Source organism: Mus caroli, chromosome 1, assembly GCF_900094665.2.
Source record: "Mus caroli chromosome 1, CAROLI_EIJ_v1.1, whole genome shotgun sequence".
In the NCBI taxonomy this organism is placed as follows: Eukaryota; Metazoa; Chordata; class Mammalia; order Rodentia; family Muridae; genus Mus; species Mus caroli.
In genome coordinates this window covers 57,764,929-57,785,063 of record NC_034570.1, presented here as the reverse complement: position 1 = coordinate 57,785,063, position 20,135 = coordinate 57,764,929, and positions in this window count along the sequence as shown.

The following is a 20,135-nucleotide window of genomic DNA, read 5'->3' as shown; positions in this document are numbered from 1 at the left end:
GAATTTATTGTGGCTGGTAACCAAATACAGACTCCTTCTTATCCCCAAAGAGTCCTTACCCTCAGAAGCCACAAGAATGCTACACTATCTGGTGAGAAGAGCGGCCCTACAGATATAATTAGATATACAGATGTAGCTTCTAGCCAGCTAGAAGCTTTCATGCTAAGATAAAAAATGAAACAAGTGTGAGCCCTAGCTTCTGACCACAGCTTCTCATGTCAGCCTTAAGGAGCTTGCTAAGATGAGGAAAATAAACATGAGGTTCAGTGATTGGGGAAGAAGAAAGAAAAATTACCTTTGATAAGCAATTACGCAGAAAGTAAGAGAAACAGCCAGGCCTGGTGGAGCAAGCTTGGAACCATGGATACTTGATGGGCAGAGCTGGGTGAATGGCAAATTCAAGAGCGACCTGGGTTACAGTGTGAGTTCAAGGCCAGCCTCAACAACTTAGTGAGACACTGCCTAAAAAGAAAGTATAAGCAGAGGGCTAGGGATTTTGCTCATGGCTAGAGTGAGCCTAGTGTACACAAGGTCCCATGTTCAACCCCAAAGTAGCCCACACTCCACCTCCAAAAAGAGCACAAAATTAAAATAAGAAAGCCAATTCCTAGCTGGATGTGGTGGCGCACGCCTTTAATCCCAGAACTCAGGAGGCAGAGGCAGGCAGATTTCTGAGTTTGAGGATAGCCTGGTCTACAGAGTAAGTTCCAGGACAGCCAAGGCTATACAGAGAAACCCTGTCTCAAAAAAAAAAAAAAAAAAAAAAAAAAAAAAAACCCCAAAAAATAGAAAGCCAATTCTTACTTATATGTGAACAATTAATGAATGATATTTCAAATAAAACAAGTTACCATGATCATTAATAACCCCCAAATAAAGCACAAGGGTATAGATTTAACAAAATATATACATTCTTAAAAGAGTGACTCTCCAAAGCTTTGGTAAATATATTGTGCTGGCTAGTCTTATGTCAACTTGACACACAAACTAGAGCTATCTGAAAAGAGGCAACCTAATGTGAGAAAATGTCTCCTTAAGACTGGCTGTAAGGCATGCTCTTAATTAGTGATTGATGGGAGAGGGCCCAGCCCATTGTGGGCAGTGCAACCCCTGCCCTGGTAGTCCTGGGTTCTATAAGAAAGCAGGCTGAGCCTGGAGTGATGACACATGGCTTTAATCCCAGCACTCAGGAGGCAGAGGCAGGTGAATCTCTTTTGAGTTCGAGACCAGCCTGGTCTATAGATTGAGTTCCAAGATAGCCAGAGCTATACAGAGAAACCCTGTGTTATGTAGCAGAAGATGGCCTAGTCAACCATCATTGGGAAGAGAGGCCCCTACGTCTTGCAAACTTTATATGCCCCAGTACAGGGGAATGCCAGGGCCAAGAAGTGTGAGTGGGAGGGTAGGGGAGCAGGGCAGGGGGAGGGTATAGGGAACTTTCAGAATAGCATTTGAAATATAAATAAAGAACATATCTAATAAAATAAAATTTAAAAAAAGAAAAAGGCAAACAAACAAACAAACAAACCCCAGATGAGCAAGCGTGTAAGCAGCATCCATCCATGATCTCTGCACCAAAGCTCTTGCCTCCAAGTTCTTGCCCTATTTGAGTTCATGTTTTGACTTCCTTTGATGATTAACAGCTATATACAAATGTAAGCCAAATAAACCCTTTTCTTCCTAGCTTGCTTTGGTTACGGTGTTTTATCACAGCAAGAGTAACCCTAACGAAGACACATATCAAGCAAGAAACTAAGTGGAGAGATTTTGTATTCATGTATGGGAAGGCAGTGCTGTCAAATATGTCATTTCTTTCCCACTAGATCTATAGACAACACAGCCCAGCAGCCTCTGCAGATGCAGCTCAGTTGAACTGGTGCTGGCCTAGCACGCATGAAGCCCTGAGTTCAACTGCTGGCATCTCACAAACCAGTTACGATAACACAAGCTGGCAATGCCTGCACTGAGGAGGTGAAGGAGGATCAGAAGTTTGCACTCATCATTGGCTATACAGTGGGTTAAAGCCAGATGGGACACCTGAGTCCCTGTCTCAAACACAAAAAGTTCCAACACAAAGTTCAGCAAGCTGTACGTGTTGACTCATTCATGCCAAATATCACATGGAAAGGCAAAAGACCCATGAGATTATGGATAAAATGAAGGTTGCTAATTAACTGCCTTTAAGAAAGAGTGATTTCCTTGGCTTATCAGGGAGGACACAGTTTCATCACAGGCATCCTTATAAGTAGAAGAGAGAGGCAGAAAAGTCAGTGTCAAAGTAAGCTGAGTGATGCAAGAGAGTCTATTGGACACTGCGGGGTTTGAAGAAGGAGGGAGGAAGCTCAGTCCAAGGGATGCATGGAAACTGCATCCCTTCTTAATTTGAACCTGATTAGAGTCACATTGAACTTCTGATTCTAGCTCTGTAACAATAATAAATGTAAGTTTTGAGCCACTTTGTAGTAATTTGAAAACAATAGGAAATAAAAACACCATGCTAACTTTAGGCTATTTCTATCCACTTGTCTCTGACTCTAATAAGCACTGCCACAAAGTCCTGATCATTTGATTTATACAAATGAAGACACCTTGACCTTAAAGGTCCACAGACGCTTCTTAGTTAGGGTTTTACTGCTGTGAGGAGACACCATGACCAAGGCAACTCTTATAAAGGACAACATTTAATTGGGGCTGGCTTACAGTTTCAGAGGTTTGGTCCATTATTCTGAGAGGCACCGTAGTGTGCAGGCAGACATGGTGCTGGAGAAGGAGCTGAGAGTTCTCCATCTTGATACAAAGTCAGCAAAAGGAGACTATGTCTTCCGAAAGCAGTTAGGAGGAGGCTCTCTTTCCACACTGGGAATAGTTTGAGTGTAGAGACCTCAAAACCCACCCCACAGTGACACACTTCCTCCTATCAGACCACATCCTCAAATAGTGCCACTCCCCATGGGCCACACATTCAAAACACAAACCTATTCAAACCACCATAGTGCTATTGTCTGGATAAGTCTTGAATATGTCCCCTAAGGGCTCCTCATTGGAAGCTCAAGGTTGGGGAGGTAATGGAATGTTTAAAAGAGGTGGGGTCTTCTGTAAGCTGATTGGGTCACTAAGGAGATGAATATGGGTCTATAAGATAATCAGGGTCAGAGAGCCCAGCCCTTCCTTCTCTTTGGCTTCCTGTCTCACTATGTGAGTTTTCCCATTTACATGTCCTTTCCACGTGATAGCCACTGCCATGTTGCAATGTAGCCAGAGGTGCCACTCCAGGGCTGCCACTGTGTTGTTTAGGATTTCAGTTTTTAAAACTATGGCTAAATAAACCTGGTTTCTTTCTAAACTACCCATCCTTAGCTACTTTGTCACAATGCAAAACAAACTAATAAAAATGACTTGTCTACAGTGTCTCTTCCTCAGTGAAATACAGGCCTGGGGTATAGGGCACTGAAGCCAAAACTGCCTTTGTTTCAGACCTGGATGGTGCAACCTGTTAGACTCACTCCTCAGAAGCTGAGCAAAGAAAATTTAAATTTTTTTTTTTTTCAAAAAAGCTCCCTATGTAGACAACAAAAAGAAAGTATTATTTTGGTCTAACAACTGGCTCTGATGGCTACTTCGCAAACATGGAAGGAGCAGGGTGAGACACAAAACTCAGCCTTGAAGCTTGGCTGAAAGCAGTTCCATTTAACAAGCCGGCCAGGCCCTTGGAGTCATGTTCGAAATTCTGTTTTTATTGTTTGTGCTTTTGCTTTTGTAATTAATTAATTGCCACTAATGCTTTTTTGTTTTTTTTTATAATTAATTAGCAAGCACTGGGAGCAGGCAGCAACTTTTTCATAGATTGCATAAGCACGCAGAGATAAGGAATCGGCATCGTTGCTGGAGTGCGCATTCACGGATTACTGGGCTGCTCACACGAGAATTACACACTAATTCAACTACAATAAAAACTTACACTTGAAGAGCTTATTATATACTACTCCTTCCCCTTCTGAGGAATGTTTGAGCAGCAGCCTAGCACGGCTGCCATGGCAACTATAATGCAAAATTGGCAGTAACTTTATGAATTGCAAATTCCTCTAAGGGTGTTGGGGAATTTTTTTTTCTCCCTTCCATTTTTAACCATCTCATATGCATTATCCCAGCAATATGTTAAACAAGATTTGGGGGAACTCAGCAATTACTTGGAAACAAGCTGTGTTTTAGAGCCTCAAATTCCATTTTTCTAACGAAGGCACGTGTTCACAGGGAACCCCCAGTTTACCTGGTTTGAATGTTCCCTGTTTTTAACTGAGCTCTTAACATACTGATCACCCTCACCTTTTCTAAGGAGGGTCCAGGTACTCTAACATAGGGACTTGCTATATTCCTTCCCAACGTGTCTGCCCTAGCAGTTCTCTGAAAATGATGAAAGGGGACAGATAGTCTCAGTTTAAAACAAAAAGAAGAAAAACAATAATCTTACAAGCAGCCTCCCCCTCCAAGTAAATTCAGCTGTGGTTCTGCATTAAAACGGTCACTAAAAGAACGGCCAGTCCTTCTTGTTTTCCTCCCTCAATCCTATCACACATGAGGAACGTGACAACGGGAAGCAGGCAGCACCCAACAAGATTTGCCTGACTTGGGATTTAAACACTTGCAAAGGTAACCCAAACCATGCTGTTCTGCATGGCAAGTGGTCCTCCTCACTTAAAATGACTGGGATTGAGACGAGAGTCACCCACAGTATCATGTCACCTTCTACCTCTGAGTTTTGCCTCGTCCATGTCACAAGTCTGTTGCAAAAATCATATGAGACGATGTGTTTGAATACTGCCATGTCCCATGAAAATATGACAACCCAGAATTCTGATTTCCAATTTTGATACAACTCTTAATAATTTTTTAAAAAAAGCATAAATGGCCTTTATTCTGAGTCTAGTACCAGGAAGAAAAGTGATAGTTTGCCGAAAAATAATTCAGGTCTTGGGAAACCCTCTGAAATGAATGTAGGAACAAAAATATGAATGAAATCCTACTCAATGACAAAAGACATAAATGGTTGCCTCTCCAATGGGAGAGAACTGTCGGTTTGCAACGAGTGACACAGAAAATGACTTTGTGCAGCACATCTCTGAGAGAAGAGTCTTTCTGTGTCCTCTGTACAGGGCACACAGCAGCATTTTGAGAAAATGAGGAATCTGCTGGTGCTCTCTTTTCTGTTCTGTTTCATAGCAACCCCCTGTGGTCAGTAGAACACTAGATGTCTCCTACCATTAGACCATAGTCTTCAGAAAGGGTGTGCCACAGAACAGCTGAGGGACATGAATTATTTCAGACGAGGTAATCAGAGGAATGCAAGAAGCTTTAAGAGACAGCCTCTTGCGTTGCTCTGAAGAATTTCTGACCCTAGCTTCCTTCTTTCCTGTCTTCATTTAACCAACATTTACTGAAAGTAGATTGTTCTCTGCCCCAGAAAATAAAGGAAAGGAGCCCACAAGGTCTCATTCACAAAAACCTTTCCAACTGATTGGGAGCAGACTGCAAAGCCCCCTCCTCACTCCAACAGGGTTATGAGACAGAAAAGACAAAGCACAGAGGGCAAAAGGGAGAATGGAGACGCATCCTGCAAAGTGGTCAATGAGTTGTGTGGTGCAGGAGCATTCTGCAGGATAAACAGATGGTAGGGACTCTGCAGAGGAGAAAGCACTTAGAAAGTCCAGAGAGATGAAACCTGAATGCTGTTGAGGAGTCCATAGATGGGGCACAAGAGGGTAAAGATAGAAGACCAAAGAACCTTTCCAAAGTGCATCCAGGTCCAACTTGACAGTCCATGCATAGCAGAGAGAAGGTATATATACATATTAATTATATATATGGAGAAAGGATGTTGTTATCAGACCTGGGTTTTAGGAAGGACCCAGCAGGGATAGCAGATTCTTTCAAACAAGTCTAGTGGTCAGTCACATCACTCATGTGTCTCCTAGGACAGCCTGCTCTCTTCAGCACAGACCTGAAACCCAATTGCCCCCGCAGACTTGAGAAGCTTGCTGGAGCTACAGAAAGGAAGTTAGAATCTGCTGTCCTCCACAACTTCCCGAAGAGCAAGGAAAGCATTGGAAAGCTGTCAGCCTGCTCTCAGAAGGTGAGCGCACAGATTGCAAAGCGTTTCCACCTCTCCAGCTTGGCAGTGATACAAAAATTCGGTCGGTTCCCTTCCCTCCAAGTAACTCACAGCAGATGCTGATGCCCTTAGCCTCTTCCCCAGCTACAGTTCCCAACATCATTTCCTTCCAGAGGTCAGGCATATGGAGCTCATTAAATTCTACACAGCAACATTCAAACCGTGTGAAACTTTTTGTTTGCAGTGCAATTTAATGTTGAGTTTGATTTAAGAGGGACTGCATATTCTTGGTCCTGGGATGGAAGCCTATTCATCTAGAAGTTTAAAGCCTGGTTTAGGAAGATGGGTTGGAGAATTGCAGCTTATGTTGAGAATTTTTAAAGGTGGGAGCACATCCTGTCTTAGAAATTATCTACTCCAGCTTCATCTTTCATACAGTGGAGAAAACCAAGATCTGGACCATTCACATGGTAGAGGTAGAGCCTACAAACTGAGTGTCCTCATCCTTGGCCCAACAGCACTACCATCCTTGACTCCCCATAGATCAACATACAGAAAGAAAAGACAAACAGCCTTTCTCATCCAAGGTAAAACTCACTTCAAAATGAAAATGGCCACCCATTTATAATGTGCTAGTTCCTTCATATCCTATTATAAAAATAAGAACATTAAGACTTTTGCTTGAAAACAACTAGCTTCTGTTTGCTACAAGACTATAATATGTGGAATGTAGTTGCTAGGAATTTAAATAACTTCCTCAGAGTTATGTGGCACAGTAAAGTGTAAGTCTTGCTGTCTTCACCTGTAAATGGGTAAGATGCTTCTCAGAGTTGGATGTTTTGTTGACTTAAACTTTAAGGGAAATGCTTAAATACCAGTGGCGGTTGTATTTTGAAGGAGTGGGAGGGCTTCAGTCTGCTTAAACAGACTCAGCAAATATTCTCCCAACTGCAGCCTCAAACCTCTGAACCAATGGGCAAAAATTAAACATTTGCTACTCTTGTACTTAGTATCTCAGGTCCTAGGTCATGAGGGAAAAGCTATCACACACAAACACACAGACACACATACACACACACACAGACACACACACACACACACACACACACACACACACACACACAGAGCCTATGAGTTAGTTTATCAACTTCATTCACTAATATTAGCCCTCCAGTGCATCTAATCACTTGTTTAAAATGAAACCAGATTGTGAAAGTGGACATTTTCCGCTACTGAGGATTCTTACAGACTTGGTTTCTTGAAGAGAAGTGGAGATGCTTTCTACTTATTGGACCAGGCTCAGGAACCTTGAGGAAGTCACTTGCCATGGAACCAGAGCCTGCTCCCAGGTCAGACCCGGGGAAGGTAGAGTTCTCTGGAAGTGTTTGTGAGAGTTATATTCCATCTCCAAAACAACTGCATGTTACTCACACAAGCAGGAAGGATTACTGTAGCTCTTGAAGAAGAATTTTTACTCTGCAGGAAGGACACAATGAAAGAAAGAGCCTGTGAGCTACACAACCCCCAAGCAGCCTGTGGGAGAAAAAGAATGCCTTGGGCCAACCAACTTTGACCCTATTCAGGATAAACTATCTCCTACTTCACTCACACACACACACACACACACACACACACACACACACACACACACACATATTGAAGGGTAGACCACACACCTCCTGTGCTCTGCCAGCAACTTTCAGAAATGAGGGTCAATTCCATCCCTGCTACTTGTACTTCAAGACCTCATCCTTCACACTGTTATCACCATAACCCTATCATTACGCTGCTTGTTAGTCATGATTAAAACAATAAACAAAGGGAAAAGTCTTTCCCTGGTGAGCATGAATAATTGCAGATGAGCACATCTTGTTTGGGCCCCACACCGTGTAATGTTATATGCTATTACCAACAGTATTAGAGGATGTTTTATTGCCTGATACAATTTCTTTCTAATTGTACTATCTGCTCCCTTCAGATTCCAATCTCATCCTGAAGGCCCAACAAAGTAACCCAGAGGGAGTTATAGCTCTTGCCTGCAATTTATGGAAAAAGTCTTTCTCCTTGGTGATATAACCCTGAAGCAAAAATGTGAAACCAAGCAGAAAGAGGCAGGACATGCTTTGACTACCAGACATTAAAAGGAAGAGCATATGGGATATAAGCCTTGCTGCTGGGGTAACTAGCAAGAAGGAGAAATCTAGGGGATCATGTGCCACACACCAGCAAGCTCACACTAGAAAACCAGTTCACTCAATGGGCTGGCTCAGTCCCGAGGCTGCAAACAGCAAGGATTTCTTTTGTCCTCTCTCACTGGCTCTGTCAGCTCTTTCCTCACCCAACAAGAATGCCTCTGGCATATGAGAAAGTCGTTTATTCACATCCAGTGGTTAGAAGAACCTAATTTCAGGTATCTTAAAAATGCATCTGCTGATCTATCTTCAAAAGTCATCTCTCACCCAATTTTAGGTCCTTTGTTCTTTTAGTTTGTGGGGAGGGGGCTGTCAGTCTCCTCTACTAGCTTGTCCATCTTTCCTTTTCTCTTTTCTTCTTAACCCATTCATTGTGCTGCCTCTGGCTCCCAGACCAGGATAAATAGGGACAAGGGCAAGGTCTATAAACTGGTGATCTTGTAGTCCTTTGAAGATGTTCTTTTAAGTAAGATGACCAGATGCTGGCTCTGGCATATCCTTGTACTTTTGGGGGGACTCTTAAAGAGATATTTCCCTTCCTCAGTTTGTTCTATAACTGCAGCTCTCACACTACCCGTGTTCCTAACTGAACCCCTAAATGTGTTCTTGGGCTTAGAAGACTCCATATGGTTTCCTTTGCAAACTGGCAGAAAGTCCTATAGGGCAGGTGCCTTTCAGCATCACCCTGACTTGCTAGTTTCCTCATTAGTCACCTACTCCACAGAAAGTATCTCCCTGTCATCTGCTCCCCGGAGCAGGAAGGAAGCCCGAAGCCTCTCATAGTGTCTGCTTTTATACTACCACCAAGAGTAACTACAGACATCCAGACCAGGTTTCTCTCATGCCTAGCTTCTAAAAGGCCACCAACATCGGTCCACATCAAGTTGTGAAATGCAATTCTAAATGCAGTCTTCTGAGTGTCAACATGAATTATGATTTGAGTTCACTGACTTCACAAGTCTAAGACACCAGCTATGTTCTCAGTGGGCGGGCACACCTGACCCGTCCTCTCTCATTGGGTTTCTAGAGTAACAGGTTCTCTGCAAGATACAGATGATTTTTTTTTTCTTGAGAATATTCCAACTTTCTACTTGGTGAAAAAAAAAAATCTTAGGATTAACATTCTTCTCTCTCATAACCTTAGACAATTTAGAGAGATAAATGTATGGCTTTATACCCATACATAAATATGGATGTTTTAGCTTTATTAGAAAATATATATATTTCACATATAAAAGCTTATATCCATAATAGTATTTTTTTAGTACTCAAGCCAAATATTATCCCTTTAGATAGCATGGCTCTTCTAGTAAAATAAAGGTGATCCTTCAAATCTTGCCAATGGCGCAGAATACTTTTTTAATTCACGCATTCTTATGAAATGAATGCAGAGTTTATTGGATGAAGAGAGAGAAGATAGATAGGTAAACAGATAGACAGAGATGGACTTACTTTCTAATTCTTCTAAATGCTACATGATGACCTCGGGAAATGTCATTTAACCTTCTGGTCTCTTAGTTTTCTCAGTTATAGACAGACACAATCGTCCCACGGCTTGCTGTGAGAAATGGATGAGATTACTTTCGAGTGCTACATTATACTGCAAGGAGGTATCAGTGAGATGGGGCAGGGGATCTGTAGCTCTGCTATTGCTTTCAACATTTGTCACAGGCTCCATTTTACCACATGGAGATCAGACACTGGAAGATTATGCCCCAGTTTCCTGTGGGCAATAGTCCAAATAGGAGAATCAAAATAGCTGTGCAACCATCAAAATCTGTCCCAGAATTCCCCCCACCCACTGAAGCCAATAACGATGACTACATCATAGGGTCGTTGTGAGAATCAAATCTCTTAATGTAGTGCAGTGCCTACTACAGAGACAGCAGTACCCAACATATACAATGATTAGATTCATTAGTGCCCTGTAAATTCCCAGTGTAAAATACCACAGGGTTACCTCCCCCTTTGATGCCTAGGTTCTGTCATTTTTGAATAAGCTTAGTTGCTATGGTTACCTCCCAAAGACACAACGCTGGAAAAACGTGTTGGAAGATGGGGATTGATGGCAGAAGGCTTTAGTGGACGACACAAAGCAACTTCAGCAGTGGAGACGTTTTAATACATATGAGCAGTCTCCCTTGGAAACCAAACTCACATTTTGCCAAAATGGAAATGAACCCAAGTGGAGCCTCAGGAACTCTGTGCATGGCCTCCAGATGAGACCCAGACCCAAGATCTCAAGAACAGCATTTCTGGCCCTGACCCAACCCCAGAGCACCTAAGTTTCCTCTCCCAGGATCTGACAGTCACAAAGATGTAAGTTGCTAGACAGCCTTCATCAGATGCTGTTACTTCTGTGTCGAAGGAAAACAAGGTGGCCCAGCAATTGAGTTCAGAAAGAAGTGGGCAGAGCAAAGAAACATACACCATTTGGTGTTTATGCACTAAATAATAATGGGCAATTCCTGCTAAATTCACTAGCAGCCATTGATGTGTGTTCTGGGGGCAGGCAGAGGTCTCACTTCCTCTCAGTCCTGTTCACTGAGCAGAGTGATGCTAACAGCCCAAGCCGAACCCTCCCCTCGGTGTTGCTTATAAATGGGTTTTCATCTATGAAATCAGCCACAGCTCCAGCCACTCTCAGTGAGCGAACAAAAGCTGGCCTGACCCTGCTTCCTGTTTCCAACACAAGCAAACCCAAGGCCCTAAGAGGCCTGGCAGACCCAGGGTATTGTATAGCCAGTCCTACTGAAAAGACTCTTCTTGCCTGGTCGTTTTTTCCCAGACATTCCAGGGAGTTGTCCTGCTCTTATTTGAAATTCTAACCAGAAGAAAGTCACCCCTGAAAATACCATGTGCCCCAATTTTCTTTTCACGATGATTCAGCACCACCTAGGGGACACTGCCATTCATTCCTTGTCTTTTCTGTCTCCAGCTCCTTGGAGTACTTCTGTCCTCCTGACTCTTGCCCTATGAGAAAGCCAGAGGAGCTTCTCTGCACATGCTTCTCAGACTTCAGCCTAACTTCAGCTGGAAACTGTGGGCAATTAGCTTACTGCTCAGTGATCACTGCTGAGCGCTGTGGGTCATATCCATAACTCAGCCACAGGGAATTTGCCTTCCTATTATAAGGAGCACCGGATGCTAAGCATCAACTGTAGGGCCCGGCATAGAAATGTACTTATAATATGCACACTGGTCTTTCAGATTGGCTCTTAGCATCCCAATTTTACAGAAGAAATTTAAGGTTATGGAAAGTGGAGAGATTTCTCCAGACTTCAAGTCATGGAAGACTTAGTCTTCACTGTAAAATGATTTGTTGATATGCTACTATCAGTTGAGTCTTCATAGCAGTGGGCAGCTCACTTAGGTGAGTTATTCAAACAGATCACTCCAAAGCCTGTTGTGCCATTCCAATAGCAAACACTCAAAACGTACATCTAGGTTGAGGGCACTGCTGTAGGAGCTGTCTGTGAGCTGTAGAGCAACACTTCATTACTTGAGCAGCAAGTTGCAGGTTAATTGAAAATATGATGCTATTCCATGATGCTGTCTTGCAGGTCTGTGATTGTAATCAGTAGGATGGCTTGGGGAATACTGGTGTAGTGCTGTGAACTTGGGGTTGGGAGAGGAAGTTAGAACTTGGCTCTCCTTTCCCCCTAAATATTATCTCTTAAGAAAACTACTTAAAGCCCTTATCAATGTTCCTAATCTATGGAATTAATATAAAAATTATCAGTAACCACCAAATAAATGCAGTAAAATAAATGAGATCACACTGTAAAGTGCTAGTACAGAACCTGGCACATCATTGGCATCTAATAAATGGCCATTAAGTTATTTAACTTAATCATTCACTCGGCTCATCATTGACCTTGGCCCGACATGGCTTTCTGCTATTTCTAAAAGGGGAATTCATGGTGAGCAGACTTGGTTACATACACTGTGCTTTGGTAACATACATTTCATGGAAAACCAAACAACAAAGTTCCTTAGGGAAGGAGGAGGATAAAGGATAAATAATCTTTGGATTAGGAGAACATTCTAGAAATGAGAAATTAAACAATGAAAAAGTTTGTCCTTCAAGACAGCAAATCTCTGGGGATGGAGCACACACAAGGATATAGTATGTAAACAAAACCTAAGCATCCATCCACCGATGAAGGTATAGCCCAAATACACTGTATACATACAAGAGAATATCTATTACTGTACTTTAGAAATTCCGACACACCAAAAAGAAAAGGGAAAAGTTTCCTGTGAGTCTTCTTTGGAGAGTATTTATATTTATAGGGGTTGGGAGTATGGCTCCGTAGTAGAACACTCGTGTGGCATGGAGCATAAAGTCCTAAGTCAGTTTGCAGCACTGAAAAAAAAAAAAAAAAAAAAAAAGGACAGATAAAAATTAAATGAGTGGTGAGGTGGAATCTCAGGATCGTTTTGATTTGCATTTCCCTGATGGCTAAGCATGCTGAACATTTCTTAGGTGCTTCTCAGCCATTTGAGATTCCTCAGTTGAGAGCTGCTTAGCTCTGGACCCCAATTTTAATAGGGTTATTTGGTTCTCTAGAATCTAACTTCTTGAGTTTTTGTATATTAGATATTAGCCCTCTATTGGATGTAGTGATGGTAAAGATCTTTTCCCAATGTGTAGGTTGCCATTTTGTCCTATTGACAGTGTCCTTTGCCTTACATAAGCTTTTAATTTTATGAGATCCGATTTGTCAAGTCTTGATCTTAGAGCCTGAGCCATTTGGTGTTCTGTTCAGGAAAATTTCCCCTGTGCCAATGTGTTTGAGGCTCTTCCCCACTTTCTCTTCTATAAGTTTCAGTGTATCTGGTTTTATGTGAAGGTCCTTGATCCACTTAGACTTGAGCTTTGTACAAGGAGATAAGAATGGGTCAACTTGCATTCTTCTACTTGCTGACTACCAGTTGAACCAGCACCATTTGTTGAAAATGCTGTCTTTTTTCCACTAGATGGTTTTGGCTTCTTTGTCAAAGATCAGGTGACTATAGGTGTGTGGGTTTATTTCTGGGCCTTTAATTCTATTCCAGTGATCTACCTATCTATCTCTGCATCAATACCAGTTGCGGGATGGGGCCACCCACCCATCTCCAAAATTTTAACCCAGAGTTGCTCCTGTCTAAAGGAAATACAGGGACAAAGAGTGGAACAGAGACTGAAGGAAAGGTCATCCAGGGACTGCCCTACCCAGGGATACATCCCACCTGCAGACACCAAACCCAGACACTATTTCTGATGCCAAGAAGCACTTGCTGACAGGAGCCTAGTATAGCTGTCCCCTGAGAGGCTCTGCTAGAGCCTGATTAATACACATGCAGATGCTCCCAGCCAACCATTCCACTGAGCCCAGGGACCCTAATGGAAGAGTTAGGGGACAAACTAACTGAAGGAGCTGAAGGGGTTTGTAACCCCATAGGAAGAACAACAATATCAACTAACCTGACAACCCAGATTTCCCAGGGAGTAAACCATCAACCGAAGATGACACATGGAGGGATCCATAGCTCCAGGTGTTTATGTAGCAGAGGATGGCCCGATCTGGCATCAATAGGAGGGGAGGCCCTTGGTCCTGTGGAGGCTTGATGCCTCAGTACAAGGGGATGCTAGAGCACTGAGGCAGGAATAGTGGGGAGTACCCTCATAGAGGCAAAGGGGAGGGTGAATGGGATGGGAGGTTTGTGGAGGGGAAACCGGGAAGGGGAACAACGTACAGACATAATTCAATATTTTGTGGTTTTAATTTTTAAAAACACAGTGTGAGGCAGAGGCAGGAGAATCTCTGTGAGTTTGAGGCCAGCCTGGTCTTAACAGCAACTTCCAGAACAGTCAGGACTGTCACACAGAGAAACCCTGTCCTGAAACACAAAACCAACAAAACAAGAAAAAATTCACAGAGTGGTACTTGCATTAAAAACATATACACTGTATAATTGATAACACATATATGTATATAAAGCCCACACTCCTACAGCTACCTGCATTTTGACAGATTGCAAGAATATACATTGGAGAAAAACAGCATCTTCAACAAATTGTGTTGGCCAAACTAGACAACTACTTGTGGAAGAATAAAACTAGATCCTAATCTCCTGTCCTGGACACAATTCAGTTCCAAATGGATCAAGAACCTCAACATACAAGCCCATACTTTGAATCTGGTAGAGGAGAAAGTATGGGATACAGCTGAGGTTGCAGGCACAGGGAGGTTTTCTGAACAGGACCCCAGTAGCACAGATATTAGAACAATTGACAGATGGGAGCACACGGTATTAAAAAACTACTGTACAGCAAAGGGCACCACCACCACGTGGGTGAAAAGACAACCTATGGAAATGGGGAACAAATCTCTACCAGCTGTATATCTAAGCGAATCCATGCTTAGGATATGCAAAGAGCTAAAACAGAAGTACAAACAAACCCTAAACACCAAGAAGACAAACAATCCTTTAAACAATGGGCAATGGCACTTAGCAAGAGTTCTCAAAAGAAGAAATGCAAATGTTCAACATCCTTGGCAATCAGGAAAGTTCAAATTACTTTAAATTGTACCCCAGTCAGAATGGCTAAGATATAGACAGACAGGCAGACAAGACAGGCAGACAGAGATAACAAAGAAAATTCTGGCTATAGGGAAAGGTAAACACATATTCACTGTTAAGGGGAGTACTGGTACAGCCACTGTAGAAATCAAAGCAGAGTTTCCCCAAAAAACTAAGAAATAGATCTCCTATATGGCCCAGCTGTACCATTCCTGGGCATATTCCCAAAGGGCTTCATCTATATCTAAAGTATATCTATGTATACTAAGAGATACTTACTTGTCCATGTTCATTGCTCCCCTCTTCACAATAGCTAAAAAACCAACAGCCTTTATGCTCATCAGCTGATGATTGGATAATGGAAATGTGGTACATACACACAATGGGATTTTATTCAGATGAAAGAAAAAAATGAAATGATCAGACTCCCAGGCACATAGATGGAGTTGGAACCAATCATTCTGAGTGAGGTCACCAGATCCAGAAGGACAAATGCTGGATGTCTCCTGAATGTGGATGCTAGCCTTGACTATTTAGATGTACGTGTTTAAAGTGGAGCAGTTGTAGAAGTCAGGAAACTAGCAAAGGACTAGCCAGGGTAGGATTTCAAGAGAAGAGGACGAGCTTACAGGTGGTTTGAAGGTAAAGGGAAATAGCAGAATGGGAAGGGTTAAATGGAGAGGGGCCTGGGAGGCCAGGGTAGAGGAAGGAGTATGGAGAGAATAAGTAACACTAAAGACCTTTGAAAATGCTATACGGAGACCTACTACTGTAGAAGTTTCCTTAAATAAACATATACATATATAAAAGGAGATTAAATGGCGGCTCAGGGACCATCGCAGAAGAGGGGTAGAAAAAACATGGGAGCCAGAGAAACAGGATACTTGCTGTGAGCCAAGTGACAGGAGCGCTACACCCATGAAACCTCAAAGTATGATTGCTTAAACGTCACCCGTATAATGACAGCCCCAGTTGGCATGTCAACATGGTTGAGGGAAATATGACAAGACCCAACCTTAGATGAAGTGCTACAGCTGCTGAGTGAGGCAGAATCAATCTTCAGGGATGAATCCCAGACAGGTCATCCAGACTCAAGTAGTTAACCCTAAACACACATACATGCAAGCAATACTCAATGGATTCAGTAGGTTTTATGTGTATGTGTATCCAAATATATGCATATATATGTAACAATAATTAAAGAAGTCATAACTTTGAGAGGAAATAAAATGGAGTAATAATAGTTGAGGAAAGGAGGGATAGAAAATATGTAAATACAGTACTCTTAACATGAGATTCTCAAAAGGATAAAAAAAAATACACAAATAAATGCTTTCTGATCATTATCCATGGGGTAGACAGAGAAGGAGCAAGTGAACACACAAGTAATTTTCAGCCAGCATTCTAAAACCAAGCAAACGAATGTGACTGTACTGCCTTAGTTTTCTTTCACGCTACCAGTTTATTTAAATGTCACCTAAGGAAGAGTGTAGACAACCTGTTTGGCCTGGCACGATGGGATGCTTTAAAAACTGGCTACAGCATATGAAAAATGACTAGGGAAATACTAAGAGGGACTGTCCTCTCCAGCCTGTACAGAGCTCCACCCTGGGGCAGCTGGGTAAAGTGCAGGCACATCAGAGGCTTGACCTCTCAATTAGATCATGGGAAACCCCATTTCAATCATAGCCTGCAAAAGCATGGTGCACAGTAAATGGGACCTTACATTCTGAATTTCAAGATGCTGAAGAAAGCACTGCCCTTCAGCTTCATTAATTTTAATTTTCTTCAAAATGAGGTCTTCTTCAAGCTAAGCTTTCAATAAGATACAGAAGTGCCGTGAGATGGCTCAGTGGGTAATACGCCTCGCCATGCAAGCCTGGCAATCTGAGTTTAAGCCCCCACACCCACATCAAAGTGGCAAAGGAGAACCCACACCACTAAGTCTTCCTTTGACTGTCACAGAAACAATAAATAAAGTTTAAAATTAAAACATTATAGTATTTTCTAATGAGTTTAAGCAACAACCAATACTATAAAGGTTCCCAATATATTGGCATTATTTTCTTTCAACTTAGTTATGAAAAGATAGTTAGTTTCACCTGTAATTAATTCCACATCTCCATTCTGCATTTAACATGGACAAGGGATGGCTTTTCTAGGGCCATCTGGGTTAAAGTTTGATGATACATTCTCTTCTCTCTTCAGGATAACATGGTCCCAGGATAGGAACACTGCCTGAGAGGTCAGTGGGAAGATCTGAAGTGAACTATGGGAAAAGAATATAAAACTCAAGTGTGAAAAGAACAGGAGGAAAACAAAAGGAGGTGGGATGGTTTCTCTCCTCCCCTGCCTCCTGGAGAAAAGTGTGGGTGGAGAGTAAGATCACCTGTCAAAGCAGCCTCAAGAAGCCTCTGGCCAGAATGACTCAGCACTGTCACAATGACTCAGCACTGTCACAATGACTCAGCACGGTCACAATGACTCAGCACTGTCACAATGACTCAGCACTGTCACAATGACTCAGCACTGTCACAATGACTCAGCACGGTCACAATGACTCAGCACTGTCACAATGACTCAGCACGGTCACAATGACTCAGCGCGGTCACAATGACTCAGCACTGTCACAATGACTCAGCACTGTCACAATGACTCAGCGCGGTCACAGAACCTGCAGTCAGAAAGAGCTGCATCTCCTGCTGAGAGCACAGAACCTGGGAAATCACCATGATGACCTATCCAGAGCCTTACTGCATTAGCCAGCAAAGCGATGTCCCATCCTGCCGTGCTGCACCATGGAAACTCTGCCTCCTGTGGATAAAGCAGATGCTCTTAGCTATTGCAAAAGCATGATCTCGTTTGACTCGGCTGGTGTCTTTTTTTTTTTTTTATTACATATTTTCCTCAATTACATTTCCAATACTATCCCAAAAGTCCCCCATAGCGCCCCCCACTTCCCTACCCACCCATTCCCATTCTTTTGGCCCTGGCATTCCCCTATATTGGGGCATATAAAGTTTGCAAGTCCAATGGGCCTCTCTTTCCATTGATGGCCGACTAGGCCATCTTTCGATACATATGCAGCTAGAGACAAGAGCTCCAGGGTTCTGGTTAGTACATCATGTTGTTCCAACAATAGAAAAGAAGATTTTACTCTTATTATTGTGTATGAAAGTACATGCAAGTGCAGAACTCAGAGGTGGGGAGAGAGCAGTAGATTCCCTAGGAGCTGAAGTGGGAGGCAGTTGTGAGCACCTGATATGGGTGCTGGCAACCTGCAAAAGCAGTCTGCACTCAGCTGCCAAGCCATTTCTCCTCTCCAACTCCCAACCTAACTCTTGAAACTGGAGGAGAGTCTGCAAAATATAGACTGGGACTCATTTTCCAGGCCCCCTGGTGATAGAGGGTACACATGCAGACACAAAATGAGCCACAAGTATACCAAGATCTTATTGAACTCCTCACAAGAGGGCTTTGGTTACCCAGCTTTTTGGCCACCTGGAAGCTGAGAGCTTACAGCTTTCAGGAAGGTCTCACATAGAATGAGCATTGAAGTCCACCCCTTGGTCCATAAGGATAATAGTACATGAGGAGCAGGGGGCCCCTGTCGCTTTGATGCTGCTTTAAGTCAAGTGTCCCACTTCTTAGGCAGCTACACAAGCCGCCTGCTACTGAGTGAGCCGTCATGGAGGCAGCTAGACAGCTGCAATAAGACACACAGTTTGGGAAACTGTAGCTTTCAACAAGTACAGCTCCATCAGACACCCCAACTGGGCCCAAGGTGCTTCTATTTGCTTAAGGTTCACAATAAATTGGATCCTCACCATCTGACAGAGTTGATATTTAAAAGTTCAAGTGAGTTTGAGATTCATCTCTATCTCCAGGCACAACAAATAACATTACCCTGATGTGGCAGAAAGAGAAGAGCTGGTGGGCTACATAAGTTTCAGTTTTGAATGGTATTTAAAATAGCTCTGCTTTCTTTCATCAGCTACTGTTATGGACACTTTCTTGTCAGTGGTTACTACAAAGAAGTTAAGGAACTTACCAAAGTGTCTTGTTTAAGAATCCCATGTGGCTATTTCGGCACACAACTTGACATGTAATAGTTACACATAGAGAGTGAGATTGAGCCTCTCACTAACGGTTTGGGATATAAAATTCCTTGCAATTTCACAAAAGCAGTATTAAATGAATTCCCTGAAACTTTGGGCTTTGTTGATTTCTTCTTCTATAAGCAAAATATTTTTTTCTACATACCTGAGAACAGACACTGCAAAGCAAATACATGCAGCCAGGCCAGTGAGAACACTCACCCCTTACGCAGTTCCCAGGAGACGGGAACGGGCAGGCCAGTGAGAACACTCAGCCCTTACGCAGTTCCCAGGAGACGGGAACGGGCAGGGGGCCTTTTAGGTGCTGAACGCTTCCATGATCATGGTATGGTTTCCTAAGTGTGTCTGCGCGTGTGCACGTATGCAAGTATCAAACTGTATTTATAAAGGCAGATTTATTGTAAGCTAGTTATACTTTAATACAGTCATTGTCCTTAAATATAAAAGAAGTATATTCCAGAAAGGTTACATTAATTTATATTCTGCCAGCAGCCTATGCAAGTATTTGCCTCACTTCATTATCCTTACACTATAATTCTTTATATTATTATTATTATTATTATTATTATTATTACTATTACTAATCTTTTCTACAGTCTAGCTGTTACCCCCTCCTGGTCTGCCCTCTGACTATTCCTCATCCCATAGCTCCTTCCCCATCTCTAAGAGGATATCCTCACCACCCCTAACTGCCACCCCTCTAGACCTCCCCACTCCCTGGAGCCTCAAGTCTTTCGAGGGTTAGGTGCATAATTCTAAAAACAAAAACAAAAACAAAAACAAAAAAACCAACACCACTGCTGCTCTCAGAGGTGAAAACAGCTCACTTATTTGAATGCGCGTGTCTTCACTAGCAGCCTGAGAACTTTTCATGATCCTTGGCCTGACTGCGCTGAACATGAGGAACACTAGTGAAAGAAGAATGAATGCCCTGGATGTGCACATCAGTCAGCCAAACTCAATAAAATGACGACTCCATGCAGTGGGCTAGACTTCGACAAATCTGTCCAGTCCTTGGACTGTGCATAATCATTAGCCACTAGAAGAAACTGAGAGACACTTAACATTTAAAGAACTAACCTTGGTTTCCTTAGTAAAAGTATTTCCATCACACTCTGAACCTTATAAAGGTTCGATCACTGGGCTAAG